This window comes from Gopherus evgoodei, chromosome 18, assembly GCF_007399415.2.
Source record: "Gopherus evgoodei ecotype Sinaloan lineage chromosome 18, rGopEvg1_v1.p, whole genome shotgun sequence".
Lineage (NCBI taxonomy): Eukaryota > Metazoa > Chordata > Testudines > Testudinidae > Gopherus > Gopherus evgoodei.
This window is the reverse complement of record NC_044339.1, coordinates 4,788,438-4,805,620: the sequence shown is the minus strand read 5'-3', so window position 1 is coordinate 4,805,620 and position 17,183 is coordinate 4,788,438.

Here is a 17,183-nt window from a genome sequence, read left to right as displayed (position 1 = left end):
GAGGCCCCAAGCAAAAAAATAAAAAATAAAAAAAAAAGGGGGGTGGGGGGATGGAGTGCCGCCCCATAGAAGGTGCCGCCCCAAGCACATGCTTGGAGGGCTGGTGCCTAGAGCCAGCCCTGCACAAATGAATTCAGTGTATGGTTCCAAAAGATGACAGACCTTTGTCAGCACTGAATGGCTTTTTAGGGTTAACCCAGGTTGACCCTGGGGATCTCTGCTTTTTTGCTTCTTAGCTCCAACCTTTGTAAGAATCCATACAGCAAAGAGACGAAAAATGTTCATGTCAGCTACCTTTATTTCCGTCTTCCAGAATTCAAGCTGATGCTTTCTTACATGTAGCATCTTCACAGGTGTCATAAGGTCATTAAACCAGCCTTTGTGTTGTGATGTTCCACAATGGCCATTTAGTCTCCTGGAGGGGCAGGGGAAGCACTTTTACTGCCTAGGTTCACAGGTTCAGAGCAGGCAACTTTACAGTTATAAAGCAAAATGTACGTATTACCTTACAGCATGGGATGTTGACATTACAAGTAAGGTTAATGCATGTAGCAACTTACACGCATTGTAGAGAACCAAAACACATTCTTGCTACAATATTAGCACACTGGTGAGCTGGTCTGGTTTCCAGCTACGAATTTGTCAGTGCTCAGCTGACACCTACAACCTTGGCAAAAGCTGTAAACCAGGTGCATCACACTCCCAGTGCAAAACTGGTGTTGGAAAGGGTGTCACCAATGCGCCGGAATATGCCCTAAGATCCCCCGATTCTTGATAAGGCTTCAGCCACTACATTTCTCTTCCCCTTGATGGGATCGATTTCCATGTCAAATTCCTGTCGACTCCAGTGCAATAGTCCAGAACTGGTCTCCTTAGCTCGGTGTAACCTTATTAGAGGGGAATGAGCTGTCAAAACCTTAAACCCTATTTATATAATAAAAAATATAAGTGGCTTAGCAGCCCAAACAATGGCGTAACCTTCCCGCTCAGTGACAGCATAGATCTGTTCAGTGGGGGGCAGTTTTTTATTCAAGCAGGCAATGGGATACCGCTTGTTTCCCAGGTCATCCTGCATTAGCATGGCACCTAATCCAGTGCTAGAAGCATCAGTGCACAGCACAAAGGGTTTGCTGAAATCAGGGCTGACCAAAACAGGCTCTTTAGATAAAGCCTCTTTTATGTTTCAAAAGCCCTTTTCACAGGCCTCTGTCCATAGCACCCACTCTGCTTTCTACTTTTTCTGAGGTCTGTTATGGGACCACAATGTTTCTAAACCCCTTTACAAACCTCTGGCGATATTTAGTCAGACTAATAAAGGATTGGGCCTGCTTCTGGGTTTTGTGCGGCAGGCCAACCCCGAATAGCTTCTACTTTTAAAGGGTCTGGGAGAACAAACCCACTGCCCATCCTGTGTCCTAGGTAAGATACCTCTGCAGCCCCCCTCTTGCATTGGGAGACCTTGACAGTGAGGTTGGCTTCTCTCAGCCTTTGTAACACAATTTCCAAAGGTTCAAGTGGTCTCACCACGAGCTACTGAAAATAGCCAAGGTATTTATTAAGCCCTGGCAAAGGTTTGTAACCCCTGCAACACTTCGTTGACAAGCCTCTGGAAGGTGGCCTCTGCATTGATTAATCCAAAGGGCCTAACCTTATATTCATTTAAGCCCCATGCCACGATAAAAGCAGATTTCTCTTGGGAATCAGAATTTAAGGGAATTTGCCAGTACCCATGAGCTAAATCCAGAGTAGTTATGAATTTTTCACCCCCCAAAAGCTCCAGCAGATCCTCTACTGGGAGCATGGAATATGGGTCAGGTTGGGTGATACCATTTAACCTACTAAAGTCCACACAAAACCTCATGGTTTTATCCTTTTTAGGTACCATCACAATAGGAGACACCCAGGGGCTTTCTGATGTAGTAATCACCCCCATTTCCAGGAGGTTTTCCACCTCCTCCTGAATTTGCTTCTGCATCTCTCCTTTAGCACAATGTGCTTTGCTAGGAGCACAGTAGTTTCCATGGAATAAACCTGGCTGGTTGGAATGACCTGTTTGTGGTGCTTTGAAAGGGCTGCCATTGCCTGCTTCTGGGCGGGGTTCAGACTCTCCCACATCTCAGTGCTCTCCAGAGAAATTTCTTCCTTATGCTCCATGACCAAATCAATCAAAGGGGCTGTAAAGCTAGGAGATGCTTAGGGTACACTGCATGTGAATGACTAACAAGGGAGTAACACTTCCCAGTCATTCTCTCACCTAGTGACAAACATTTTCCACATAACTTTCAGCGTTCCATTCAATCTCTCCACCAGACCAGTCGTTTCTGGATGAGAGGGGGCAGCCATTATTTACACCTCAGTCCACACAATTCCCATCACTTTTTAAAGACGGCAGACATGAAATTTGCACCATAGTCTGACATGATTCCTCTGGGAAAAAACTACTCTGCTACAGATGGTGAATAAAGCTGTAGCCACAGTCTCAGCTTCGACATTAGCTAGTGCTGTGGCTTCAGAGCACCAGGTGGCAGAATCCACCACAACCAATCTCTGTTACTTTCCATTCCTGTAAGGTTTAGCGAGGGGCCTCACATATCCAAACACTCTGGCAAACACCTCTTTAATGATGGGCAGAGGTTGCAATGGTGCTTTGTAGCGTCCCTTTAATGTCTTATGCTTCTGACATAAGTTGCAACTCTTACAATAATCTCTTACTGTCTCAAATGTGGGAAGCCAACAGAGGTTCTTTCCACTCCCAAGTGTGCTGTGAATGGACAATCATGAGCTAGCTGCAGCAACTCTCCTCTGCAGTTCTTAGGCACAGCTACCTGCTTGCAGACCTCACCACCATGTCTCCTTTTCCCTATTGGAGCCACCCTATGCAACAAAACCCCTTCTACAAAAAATATACCCTTTCCTTCCCCAGCTGGGATAGTATTATTCTGAGCTGCAACTCTCCTTTGGTCCAGAGAAGAGCCATCTTGTGATGTCTTCACAAACTCCTTTAAAGCCTCACTTAAGTTCAGAGCAGATTCTGGCAAAGCAGCGGAATTTTCAAATTCCTCCTGTCATGGTACAATTTCCCACTCTGAACCTTAGCGTCCAAAAGATGGGGTACCAGCATGAATTCCTCTAAGCTCAATACCAGCTTAGAACCTGTAGCGCTGCCACCAACCAGGAATTCCAGTGCCTGGTACACTCTGGTCCCCCCAAACCTTGCCTGGGGACCCCCAAGACCCAGACCCTCTGGATCTTAACACAAGGAAAGTAACCCTTTCCCTCACCGTTGCCTCTCCCAGGCTTCCCCTCCCTGGGTTACCCTGGAAGATCACTATGATTCAAACTCCTTGAATCACAGAACAGAGAGGACAATTCACCTTCCTCCCTCCTTCTCTTTCCCTCTCCCAGACTCTCCCTGAGAGAGAAAGTAATCCTGACACAGAGAGAAATTAACCTTTCTCTCCCCCTTCCCTCCTTTCTCCCCACCAATCCCCTGGTGAATCCAGACCCCGTCCCCTGGGGTCTCACCAGAATAAAAAAAACAATCAGGTTCTTAAACAAGAAACTTTTAATTAAAGAGAGAAAAACAGTAAAAATGATCTTGTAAATTTAAGATGGAATAGGTACAGGGTTTTTTAGCTATAGGCACTGGGAATACCCTCCCTGCCTAAGTATTAAAGTACAAATTAAAATCCTTCCAGCCAAATACACATTTGCAAATAAAGAAAACAACCATAAGCCTAACTCGTTTTATCTACCTAGTACTCACTAGTCTGACCTTATAAGAGCCTGTATTGGAGAGATTGGAGAGAAACCTGGTTGCACGTCTGGTCCCTCTGAGCCCCCAGAGTGAACAACAACCAAAACTAACAGCACACACAAAACTTCCCTCCCTCAAGATTTGAAAGTATCCTGTCCTCTGATTGGTCCTCTGGTCAGGTGACCGCCAGGCTCACGGTTCTTTTTAGCCCTTTCCAGGCAAAGAGATATGAAGCACTTCTGTTCTATTAACTCTTACTTATCTTTTTATGACACCTCCACTGAAGACCAGCTGCTACTTTCAACAGACAAAAGACTGAGGGTATTCTTGCAGCCTCCCTGTTGGCCACAGCCAAAGCAGCTGAGTTGGAGCCACACTCTCTCTGGCTGAGGGTTATAAGAGTAATCTACTCAGACAAGGCTAAAATGTTATTTATTAAAATATCAGCTGGGAGCAATTCCTAATACCTACAATGTCCTCACCAGTAACATCCTCCCACTCCAGGTGGATCTTCCCCACAACTATCCCCACACAGAGTTGCTCTGTAACTGTTACACAGCTGCCATGTCCCACCCCAGAGGTGGCCGAATTTAAATCCTGGAAGAATTGATACCTGGATTCACCTCTTGGGCTCTGTGAGACTTCATCTCTTTGTGTGTGTGAAGGCGCTGAGGTGTAGTGAGAAAAGGGTGTGTGTGAGGGCAGCACTCTTCCTCTTTGCCACGTCTTGGGCTTGGGACAATGAATCCAGATGAGTGGGGTAGCTAAGTAGATGTTTATGTCCAGGGTAGATGGACAGATAGAGAGTGGGGGGAATGGATAGAAGAGGTGTATGTGGATGGATGGGCTGGATGGGAATGGATAGAGGGGCTGGGGATGTTAGAAGATGAATGGATGGGGTGTTTATAGATGGATGGATTGGGAGGGGGAGGATAGACAGAGGTGGGATGAATGGATGGGGTGTGTGGTGTCACAGAGAACTGACTCTAAGCGAATGTTTAAAAAAAAAACCTCTTACCAGTGAATTTGTCCTCCTGTATCACCAAACTCTCCTTAACCAAAGTGACTGTGTTCATGCAGCCCTTACAATCTATGCCATTTAACTTAGCATCCTTAATACATTCTTCATTACCTTCCCAAGCCAACATCAGTCCTAACACAGCTGATTGGGCCATTCACCTCCCTTACTGCTCCCTCTGGGACCAGGCGGTTGTGGGTGCAGATCATGGGGTGACCCCATTACAACAACCACTATCTTACCCTCTATTCCTTTATTCTGCTGTTCACTGCTTTCCCTTTACTAATAACCTGGTGCTCTTCTCTGTCTGGAGCAGTAGATGTCACCAGTGCTGCTCTGGCACAATAGCGTCTTTTCCAGCTGCCCTGATCCAAGTCCAAAGATTTTCCATGACAGCCAACTATGATTATAGCTCAGCTAAGTCTTGAAATCAGCCTATCTATTTAACTCAGTGAAATAAAAGGATGCTGTACATGCATTGAGGCTCTTGAAGAATCTGAAGACTCTCCAGAGAATAATGAAGCAAGAAAATTTTAAGGCTAGAAAAGGTGGAAACTGACTCTTTTACTATTACTCAGAAATAGGGTCAGTCTACATTATGGAGTCTATATCAACATAGCTATGCTGACATAACCCCATTATACAGACGCAGCCAATACCAATGGCAGGGGATTGACCTTTGGTGTAAGAACACCGCCTACCCCAAACAAAGCTAGCTATGTCCATGGATGCATACTCCCATTGACAGCTGTTTCTAGTCTGAGGCCTAGGTCAGCATAGCGATGGGGGTGGGGTGGGGTGGTGTTTTCACACTCCTGAGCAATGTAGCTATGTCAACCTAACTTTCAAGGGTAGGCCAAGCCTTTGTGGGGGGAAATCACCTGAGGAAGGGGAACTAAGACATTGAAGAGAATCAGGAGTTGTCTTATCCTTTAAGCAGGCAACTTCAATAGCAACCTTTTAAGGACCCCGGTTGAGATGTTCAAAGGGTCTGGGGATTTAGCTGCCTGTCTTCCATTGCAATGAACAATATGGAAATGTAAACTGGCCCTTAGACTGCTTTGCACACCTCAGCCAATGAGAGGATCAAACAACAGCAGCAAGCTGGTGTAGTGTGTGGAGGTGAGCTTGAGGGACAGGGCTGTACCACATCTCTGCATATGGGATTTTTTTACTGAGGAAAAGCGTCGGTGTGAACTGCGCTTTGTCAGCAGGAGCGCTCTTCTGCCAACAAAGGTGCTGCTGCTTGTGGGGAGATGGAAGTTTTTTGTCAGCTGGGGAGCTCTCTCCTGCCGACAAAGAGCAGCTGCACAGCTAGGTCGCTACAAGCCTTGTAGTGTAGCCATAACCTTAGGTGCCTAATGGTGCAGCTAGAGGGTCTGTCTACACTGTAGTTAAAACTCCCTGGCTGGCCCACGCCAGCAATTGGTGCTCGCGGGGCTTGGACTAAGGGGCTGTTTAACTGTAGTGTTGATGTTGAGGCTGGGCTCTGGGACCCTGAGAGGTGGCAGGGTCCCAGAGCTTGGGCTGCAACCCATGCCTCAGCATCTACACCGCAATTAAACAGCCCCTTACCCCAGGCCCCAGGACCTCGAGTCAGCTGGCCTGGGACAGCTGTGGGTTTTTAATTGCAGTGTGGACATACTCAGAGAGTCATGCACCAGGGGCTGTCAAAGATCCCACTTGGTGCTTAGCTGCGTCTTTAAGAATCTTTAAAAATCTGGTCCTCTGTGTTTTAGGCCTGCTGTACAGCCATGCTGTCAGCACAAGTGCTTCACACAGGGGTGAGGGTTGCAGAGAGACAGAGGACATGGCTTAGGTGCACCACCTTCTGCTATGAAATGCCTGAGCTTAGCCCTTCTTTCTCCCCCCCACCCCACAAGATAGATCCATTGATTTTCTGATATCGCCTTGTGTGGGGATCCCTCACAGACAGCTTTCAAAACCAAGATCCTCCCTGCTCTGCATGGGATGGCTGCCCCAGTGTTTTGGCCAAACTTTCTGCTCTCCCTGACTATTGTGCAGAGTGCTGGCTGTTCCCCTCCTTTCACAGGTGGCTGCATTACAATGGGGCTGTCTGGTTGCAGTGGGTTTGTGTCTCTGAAGATGAAGTGCATTGAGAAAGGAGAGATTTTAGCCCATCCTGCTTTGCTTGGACTTCCAGGTGCATTTGCTGGCAGGAGAGTTACTCTGTGTTCCTGAAATGCGGTGTCCTGCCACCACAAGAGGACAGGAAATGAAGCACAGACAGGTTTCCATGGTACCAGCAAAAACACAGCCTGGCAGAAGAGATATCTGCTGTATAATCAGATAGGGAGTGACTCTGACCCAGCCCCCTGGCTACAGCCTATGGACTGATAACACAAGGGGAAACCAGAGCAACAGCCAAACACCTCACAAACAAGCCATGTCTCTAGAGCAGAACAGCACATCCCAGGACAGGAGTCTGGACACAAGAAAGGAGCGTTTTTTTCTGACATGGGGACAGGGGGAGACGTACTCTGAGACACAAGTGCTGTCACTATGGGGAACAAAGCCCAGGTCACCAAGGGTCCCCAGAGTGACTGCAGCAGGAGAAGGTCCTGAGGAAGGAATCTGGTACCCAAAGCTCACTGACACTGGGCTGAACAATGACCTAGGATCCAGAGACATGGGCTGAGGTAATATCTTTTATTGGACCAACCGCCTTCTGTTGGCAAGAGTGGCAAACTTTCGAGCTTACACAAAGCTCTTCTTCAGGTCTGTGTAGCTCGAATGCTTCTCTCTCTCCCCAACAGAAATTGATCCAATAAAAGATATTACCTCACCCACCTTGTCTCTCGAGTATCCTGGGACCCACACTGCTACAACAACCCTGCATGCTAAGATCCAGAGACATCCCCAAATATCCCCATGAACAAATACATACAGGGAGAAAACACCTGAGAGCCAGGGATTGGCCTATCTGTAAGAACCAGTGTTTTTAAAATTCACTTTAAAAATGATTTTACTGTAACATGGAAAGAAGCAAAGAGTCTGTGACTCGCTTAGAACTTTCTTTTGCAATTCAACAGATAACTGAGGAATTGGGTTTCTGTAAGAGTCACAGCTCAGCCCAGGTGAGCAGTGTGGTCCTAAGGGTATGTCTACATTGGCAGAGTTACAGCGCCGGCAGTTACAGTGCCACTCAGAGAGCATTGAAGGGAAACTGCTGTTGCGTGTTCACACTGTCAGCTGCCTGTGTGTAACCCTTCTGCCCCTCTGAGTTGGCAGCAACAAGGGCCGGGTTCAGTATCCAGGGTTTCCGTTTCAATAACACAATGCAAAACCGGCTCGAGCTCCCACCCAGTGACTTGGGACACTTACATACCACACCCCCCGGGTGCCTCTAGGAGGCAATACTTCCTACTCGCAAGCACGGAGTCTGAGTGTAGCAAAACCTTTTTAATAAAGGAGGGAAACAGTGTGGCATCCCACTGGAGAAACACCACAAACAGGATTATAACACAAACCATAAGCAAAAAAAGCCCACCTCCAAGTACGTCTGGCAATGTCCTTTCCCCCTTAGGGTCTTAAGTCCAATCACCCCAAAGTCCAACAACCCAAAAGTCTCTGGTCAGTGCCATCCCAGAGTTCAAAAGTTTATCTGCAGAATTTTACTCCCCCCCAGCTTGGGTGGAAGTAGTGGGAGGGGAAGCCCACACAGGGTGTGGGGCACCTAACATGGGCCAGGGCCAACTGCTCTGCCTCTCCGTGGAGTTCTGCTGCAGCCTTCACCACGACCAGCTCCACTATACCAGCTGTGCCGCTCCTCCAGCCAATCCATGAGTCACTCCAGCTGTCCCTGCAAACCACTCCACTCTGCTCACTGTTCCATGGGCTACTCCAACATGCTGCAAACTGCTCCGCTCTGCCAGCCTCTTAGCGATAGATCTTCAGGCTCCCCCACTAGCTAACACAGCACTCAGTGATCTCAGCTCAGTAAGCTTAGCTCTTTTAGTGATTTCAGCTCTTAGTAGGGGAGCCCTGGTGCTGGTGCACCATTGGCCCAATGTGAATTCAGCTCAGCAGCCTCTAGGTGGACTCCTAATGGAACCAAAATTAGCTCTACTCTTCAACATTGGAGACAGGAGGATGTACAATTGGTGTTCCAGGCCCTCAAAAGGGGACCATACCATCAGAGACACACACCAGTCCCCAACCTCTCTCAATTCACTGGGTTTTGGAACCCATGTCCCTTGTCTAGCAAGTGTCACTTAATTTAGGTTGAGTCATTTCTGTCATAAAGCAGTCTCATAGTTCCTCATTCACATAATTAGGGTGACAGCACTTTTTTTTCCTCCTGCCCCAATAACAAAGAAATTGAGGATCCCAGCTGTCAAAATAACCATCCCAGGCGGCCGTGGGCTTATGCTAGATGGGGTGGGTGTGCCAGTGCAAATACTTGGAATTCCTTTCCACACTCCCTGAGATTCTTTCCACACTCCCCATAATTCACCACCAGATGTCAGGGTAGAGCTCATCCTGACTCTGCTTACATGCAAAATAGCATATTCACACTTGTGGTGCTTCCAGCAGTATTTGGAGCGGTGCACTCTGGGCAGCTATCCCACAGAGCATCATCTCTTCCTCTTCTGCTGCTAAGAGTTATAGAAAGGTGGAGCAGGTTGCGGGAATCCTGGGTCCTGTCCCAATGCCTCATGATGCATTGCTTTGCATCCCAGCAACCCCTGTGCTTCCGTCTGCATTTGATGCCATCTTTCAACGGTTTGTGTACTGCGCGCTCTGCCTCTTCGGTCTGCAGGAATGGATCTCGCACGGTTGACCAATGTGCTGCTCACTCTCACTAACATGTCACGAGTGGCAGTGGAGTTATTCCTTAAACTGCAAAGGCAAGAGGAGTTTGACATTGATCTTGCCATGCATAGTAGCTATGACATGAGATTGCTTGTGGCATTCACGGAGGTCCTGACCACAGTGGAACACCACTTTGGGGCTCAGGAAACAAGCACTGATTGGTGGGATCACATCATCATAAATGTCTCGGATGACAAGCAGTGGCTGCAGAATTTTTGGAGGAGGAAAGCCACATTCATGAGACTGTGTAATAAGCTCGCCCCAGCCCTGCGGCACAGACACAAGAATGAGAGCTGCCCTGTGGTTGGAGAAGCACGTTGCAATTGCACTGTGGAAGTGTGTCTGCTTGGTGCTCCGTAATGTTTAAGAGCTGCTCCGTGGCTTCGTTCTGGCGCGCTGCATTCTCCTTTCGGTCCCTCTTCTCACTGTCCTGCCACTCCTTCAATCCTTCAATTCTTGTTTTTCGGCCACGGAGTGCATCATGACACCACTCAGAAAGTCCTCTTTAGTTCTTCACAGCCACTTTCTAATTCTGGGCAGCCGTTAGGCTGGCGATAACAAAGAGGGAGGCTGGGCTCTCAAGGTCAGATCTGTGAAGCCAAAATCAACAGTTTACAGAAGCTGTATTGTTTGCAACACACACCACTCATTCAGTGATTTAAAACAGCCAATATTCACACACCTGTCACTGACTGGCTGGCCCCAGGCAAGAACACATGAGCCACAAGACCCCCCCCCCCCCGAAATGGTGAGTAGCCACAGGGGAAATCAGTGTTCCAGGACCGTACTGTACACTGGGCATGTGGCTTTTGGGGAGAGCCAGTACTGTAGTGGGGGGCCTGATAATCATTCCTATCCCCACATTTTCCACAGGCTGTGTTCATTATGGAAGATATCTTGCTGCTGAGGGTGAGCAGGGAATCAAGGGAGGGTCTTCTCCAAGACTGCGACTTCTTCCCTGGCCCTGATGCAGCTCCCCTGTGTGCAGCAATGGTCCCCCACCCCCACCCCCAACCCCACCCCAGTGATGGCAGAGTGGCGCGGGAAAGTTTCCCTTGATGGGGCAAGAAACAAAGCAGCTCTGCCGAGGAACCTGCAGCAGCAAATTGCCCAGTATCTCCATGAGCGTTTCATGGAGATCTCAGAGGCAGATTCTTGTGAAGTGAGGGAGTCAGGCTAGGCATGTGGTGGTATGCACACCATACAGACACAAGTCTGCTTTCTGCAGCCCTCCTGCCCCCAACAGCTCGCTTCAGCAAGTCCCAAAATCAAAGCCACTTACTAGGGGCCTCCTCTCCTGTTTGCACTTTGCCAAGCTCCGACAGCTGTGACTGGCTAGCCTTCTCCAGGGTAGGGAAAAGCTCCTGGCTGCCTGCATCTCTGACCTCCGAGTTGTCCTCTGCCTCTGGGTCCCCCTCCACATCCTCATCCAAGATTTCCTCCTCCTGGCTTGGTCCACTTTTGAGTGGCACGCAAGACACCGAAATATCCCCAGGGCCTTCCCAGTGGAGGTGGGGTCACCACAAAGTATTGCAGAGTATTGCGTCCAACTCTTTGTGGAACCGGCAGCTCGTGGGCACAGCGCCGGAGCTGCAGTTTGCCTCCTGTGCCTTGTGGTAGGCATTCTGCAGCTCCTTCACTTTGACCCTGCACTGCAGTGTGTCCCGGTTATGGCCCCTTTGTCATGCATCATGAAATTTGTCCATAGCTGGGACTGGACAGCCCCCTCTCCCCAAATGCTGATGAGGTCCAGCAGCTCGGCATTGCTCCAAGTGGGGGATCGCCTGGCGTGGGGAGCAGGCATGGCCATCTGGAAAGATGCACTGAGATCAGTGCACGTGTCACCAAGCAAACAGGAAGGGGACTTTCAAAATTCCCAAGGAATTTAAAGGGTGGGGCTGATGGTTGGCCACCTGAGGGCAGAGCAGTGGAGTTCAAACCGATGACCAGAGAGGCGAGAACAGGCATTGTGGGACACCTCCTGGAGGCCAATCACAGCGCTGTAATCGACCACTGTGTCTACACTGGCACCGCAGTGCTGTACCCCCGGCTCAGAAAGCTCTACACCTCTCGGCGGGGTGGTTTATTACAGCGCTACAACTGCACAGTTTCTGCACACTAAGTGGCTTGGCAGTATGTAACCTCGGGAGTTACAGCACTCAAAGCTGCTTTAGTGCGCAGAAACTTGCCAGTGTAGGCAAAGCCTGAGAACCCAGCTGTGTGTTTGTGTTATAAGCACTGGCCTGATGCCAATCACTGTGATGACTGAGCACCTCATCAGCCGCGATTAATTCCACTCACCACTTCCATGCCAGCTCCATCTGTTACCGTCATCCACCTTTCACAGGTGGGGAAGCTGACCCACCGAGCAGGATTGTGACTTGACACCGAGTCCAGGACAAAGCTGGGAATAGAACCTGACCTCTTGAGTACTATTAACCCCCAAACCATCTTTCCTTCTTCCTACCCCACAACAGAGACAGCATGGAGCGTGGCCAAGGTCATTTCCTCCCACTGTCCCTAGGAACGTGCTGTGCCTGACCACAGATGTGGACACAGCACCTCGAGGGATGAGATGGGGCCTCCATGGATCATGACTTACAGCCAAGGTGTCACTGAGTGTTAACTGTAGTACTAGTGCCTATGGGGCTGAGACCTGTTAGGAGAACAACTCCGCTCTTAGTAGTCAGTCCGATTGTATCCGGCAGCATCGGTGGGCACAATGTAGGACAAATATGAAACGAAAGAGCAGAGTTGCTTATGTTTGGTCAAGGAAATGTGTTGTAAAGAAACACCCTGACTAGCAAGTAGAAGGAAGGCCTTGAAAATAATAAGGCCAGAAGGAATGAAAGCGAGGGGCCATCTAGTTCAAAGACTAACTAATGAGATAAGGAGAAATTTCTAAAGAGAAGGCCTCTGACCAACAGGGGTGACTGCAGATAGTTTTAAATAAGATGAAAGGAATCTGTCTTAAAAGAAGCCAGCATGGATCTTTCCATTCCACATACCAGGGTTATCTTAACCGTAAAGCCGATGTGAACCCAGGTGCAATGGGAAAAAACTGCTGGTCAACAGGGAGGAAAGGCCTTGGGGAGAAAGCAGGGTGCAAATCTTGCCTGGCCTAAGACTGGAACCCAGGGTGACCTGTCTCCAGTTGGTTTTTAGCTGAAGTCACTAATTAGCAATGACATAATTTGTTCAACAGTATAAAAGAGTTACGAATTTGAGGGTCGTTTTTGTCAGGCCCTACCTGCTCACACCGGAGCGTACCCTATGCTATTTGTAAGTGTGCTGATTCATGCTTGTGAATACTTTGTTCCTGTATTGGGTGTAGTGACTGCTTACTTTTAGGCTTTTAGGCACGTTTAGAGCAAATTATAAAATGCCATTTGGTCTTTGGACTTACTGAAAGCATTTATGGTTAGATTGGTGTCGGGTGGTCTCCCATATGAATAACATCATTACAATTATCAATAATTCTAACAAAACTGCATGCAGCCCTAAAACATTAGCAACATGAGCCCCTTTGTGCATTGCGCATTTTCACAGCTGAGACTCAGCCCGGGACTACGTACTCTGTAAGTCCACCATGGCTACACTATTTTTAGCGCGCTAGCTCTGACTGAGCTACCATGAGTATGTCTACTCAGGCTGATAACAAGAATACACCCTCCACTCAAAATGCAGACACTCTGTAAGACATGGGCGGTGCATGCCTCCTGCATGGGGAGACTGGCCCGAGCCCCGGAAGCTCCCCTGGCACCCGGACCGTGGTTCCGCCCTGAGGCACCACGGCTGCTCCAGTCCCTCCCTGATCCTCCCTGCCCCCACCGAGTCCCTCCTCTCCTCCACTCCCCTCCCCTGCACATTCCCCCTCTCCCACTGCTCCCCACATCCCTCCTCTTCTCCATCCCTCCCCCATCACCCACTGCTCCCCGCATCCCTCCTCTCTTCTGCCCCTCCTCCATCACCTGCTACTCCCCACATCCCTCTTCTCCTCCAACCCTCCCTTGCACATCCCCCATCACCTGCTGCTCCCTGCATCCCTCCCCTCCTCCGCCCCATTCCTGCCCCTCCCCTCCCCATCACCCGCTGCTCCCCGCTTCCCTCCTCTCCTTTGCCCCTCCCCATCACCTGCTGTTCCCTGCATCCCTCCTCTCCTCCAACCCTCCCCCACACATCCCCCATCACCCGCTGCTCCCCGCTTCCCTCCTCTCCTTTGCCCCTCCCCATCACCTGCTGTTCCCTGCATCCCTCCTCTCCTCCAACCCTCCCCCCCCACATCCCCCATCACCCACTGCTCCCCAAATCCCTCCTCGTCTCCTGGGGGAGGCCTGGGGGAAGGGGCAGAGCAGGGGTGAGAAGGGGCAGAGTGCAGGTGGGGGCACCTTTGGCTAGTTGTACACTGCAAGCTTGGGGTGCAATTCTGCTGCATGTGCTCACCCTGGAGCAGATAGTTCCCTCTAATGTGCGCGCCTGGGCTGCTGCACACCAGAGAATGATGGGCCACCCACCTAATGTTAGTGGAGCCGTGCCCTGGAGAATATGCACATGAAAGGTGAGGTGATGGCCTTGGGGAGAGTTGGGGGTAGGTGGGAGGGGGCAGTGAGTTGAGAAGAGGGGGTGTGGGGAATTTGGGACATACAGGGCTGCAGCAACAGAGAAAGAGGTGACTTTCCCCAGCTTCAGAGCTGCTGGGGAGAGACCCCTCAACCCCACTCCTTACCAGCCTCAGCTCCGTGGCTGCTGTGGCAGGGAAGAGACCCCCCTTCTTTCCAGCCCCAGCTCAGGGGCTGCTGTGTGTGTGTGTGTGGGAGACCCCCACTCGTACCTAGTCCCAGCTCGGGAGCTGCTGCAGAGGGTGGGGGAGAGAGGGCACATCCATTGCATTGGAAGGGTAAGACCACAGATATTAAAATATGAGTTGTGTGCTTTTATTTGTAGAACCAAAAAAACCATTAATTATTATTAAGGTTTCTTTTTATATAGCGCCTTTATCCAAAGCGCTTTACAATAGTTAGCTAATGGTACAAACAGCATTTGAAGAGATCATTAAGTGGTCCGCTGAGACCCTCAGCAATATTCAAGTGGTCCGTGAAAAAGAAAGTTTGAGAACCACTGTACTAGCAGCAGCTTGATGGGAGCTAACCGCGTGTAACTAGCAGTGTAGCAGCAGTAGCAGAGGCAGCAGTGGAGGCAGGGATTAGCTGTGCTGAGTACTAACACTCCTGAAACCAGTGGGTATGTACTCAGCAGATGATGGCTAACATAATCCTTGCATGGATAGCCCTGGGAATTCTGAGAAGGAGGTGGTGTTACCTCTGCTACAGCAATAATGAGACCATTGCTGGATCCTGTGTGCAATTCTGGCATCCACACTTCAAAGAGGATGTTGATACATTGGAAGGAGATCAGAAGAATCTCAGTCTATTTAGTTTGAGGTTAAGTGGTAACTTGATCATGGTCTGAAGGTACCTACCTGGGGAGAAGAGTTCTGCTAGCAGAGGTTTCTTTACTTTACCCCACGAAGGCACAAGATCCAGTGGCTGGGCTCTGAAGCTGGACTGAGAGCTCTCCCAGCGCTGCATGTAAACCACATCCCTTATGGGTGTAGCGTGCAGCGCTGGGAGCCGCGCTCCCAGCGCCGCTGTCCTGATTACACTGAGGCTTTACAGCGCTGTATCTTGCAGCGCTCAGGGGGGTGTTTTTTCATACCCCAGTTGCAGCGCTGTAAAGTGTGAGTGTAGCCAAGGTCCCAGTCTATTTAACCCAGTATCCTATCTGCCTATGGACATCACCAGTGCTTTAGGGGAAGGTATAAGAACTTCACAGGGTGCAGATTTGGGACAATCTTCCCCTCATGAAGGTCTCATTCTAATCCATCTTTCATCCAGACCACATCACACGATCCATTGTCTACAGCCAAGCCCTAAAATAGAAACACATTTGCTCCAATCCCTCAGACAGAGACAAACACATACAGGATCTCTAGTAAGCATTCTTAAAACTACCATATCCAGCTGGGGAAGTGAAGAAACAGATTGACAGAGCCAGAAGGGTACCCAGAAGTCACCTACTACAGGACAGGCCTGACTTGCCAAAAGCACCAGTATTCTCAGGATTTGTTGCCAAAGACAGACATTAGTAGCAGGGCCGGCTCCAGCTTTTTTGCCGCCCCAAGTGGTGAAGCAAAAAAAAAAAAAAAAAAAAAGATAAAGCCGCAATCGGTGGCACTTTGGCAGCAGCTCTATTGCGCTGCTTCATTCTTCGGCAGCAATTTGGCGGCGGGTCCTTCCCGCCGAGAGGGAGTGAGGGACCCGCCACCAAATTGCCACCGAAGACCCGGACGTGCTGCCCCTTTCAATTGGCCGCCCCAAGCACCTGCTTCCTGCGCTGGTGCCCGGAGCCGGCCCTGGCTGCTAGATTTCACAGTGACCATCACCATCCTGGTCAGTAATATATCCTTACTACTATATTCTTATTATTCAAGCATGGACCTTCTATCCAAAGAGATTTTATGGTACAGTTTGGTTTATTTACGATTTTTATTACATTTGCCTCTATGCTGTCTTTTGTATATAGTGCCACTCCCCTGCCAGTGCAACCAATTCTGTCATTCCTATATATTTTATTCCCTGTTTTAACCATGTGGCACCCATCTCTCGTGAGCTCCCTCTGGCTGGGTGTGTGTCTTCACTTCTTTCAGTCTCTGATGTCTCTTTCTGGCAGTTTCTCCAATGGTTTCTGTGACTCAGGCCTCCAGCTGAGTCTCACATAGTCTGTATGGAACACAACTCAAACAGACCTTTCCAGGGCATTAGTCCAACAAAATCTTGAAGGGCTCCTGGCCCTGTTAATGGGCCATATCCCCACGGCTTCCTCCTAGGAGACTCTTTGCCCATTCTGGGCTGTCTGCCTCATAACACAAGAACTAGGGGCCACCAAATGAAATTAATAGGCAGGAGGTTTAAAATGAAGTATTTTTTCACACAACGCACAGTCAACCTGTGGAAGTCTTTGCCAGAGGATGTTGTGAAGGCCAAGACTATAACATGGCTCAAAAAAGAACTAAATAAATTCATGGCGGATAGGTCCATCAATGGCTATTAGCCAGGATGGGCAGGTATGGTGTCCCTAGCTCTGTTTGCCAGAAGCTGGGAATGGACGCCAGGGGATGGATCACTTGATGATTACCTGTTCTGTTCATTCCCTCTGGGGCACCTGGCATTGGCCACCATTGGAAGACAGGATACTGGGCTAGATAGACCTTTGGTCTGACCCAATATGGCCATTCTTATGTTCTGTCCTGGCCCCAACCCTCCAGCTGGGCCTCTTGGCTGTTCAGATCCCCTTCTGCGGATTTAATCACTGTCCAGTTGTAGGCCACTTCCTCAGTGGCTTATGGGAGCGGGGAGCAGGGATGGGGATGGACCTGGGCCCTCTCACTACTCCAGTTCCTCCCCAGGAACCCTATGAATAGCAGCCACCTGCTGCATTTCTTTGACCACTCATGGTGCTGCTATGTTTCCCTGGCCACTTCCCTGTAGTCCCAGTCTTCACCCTTACCTCAGG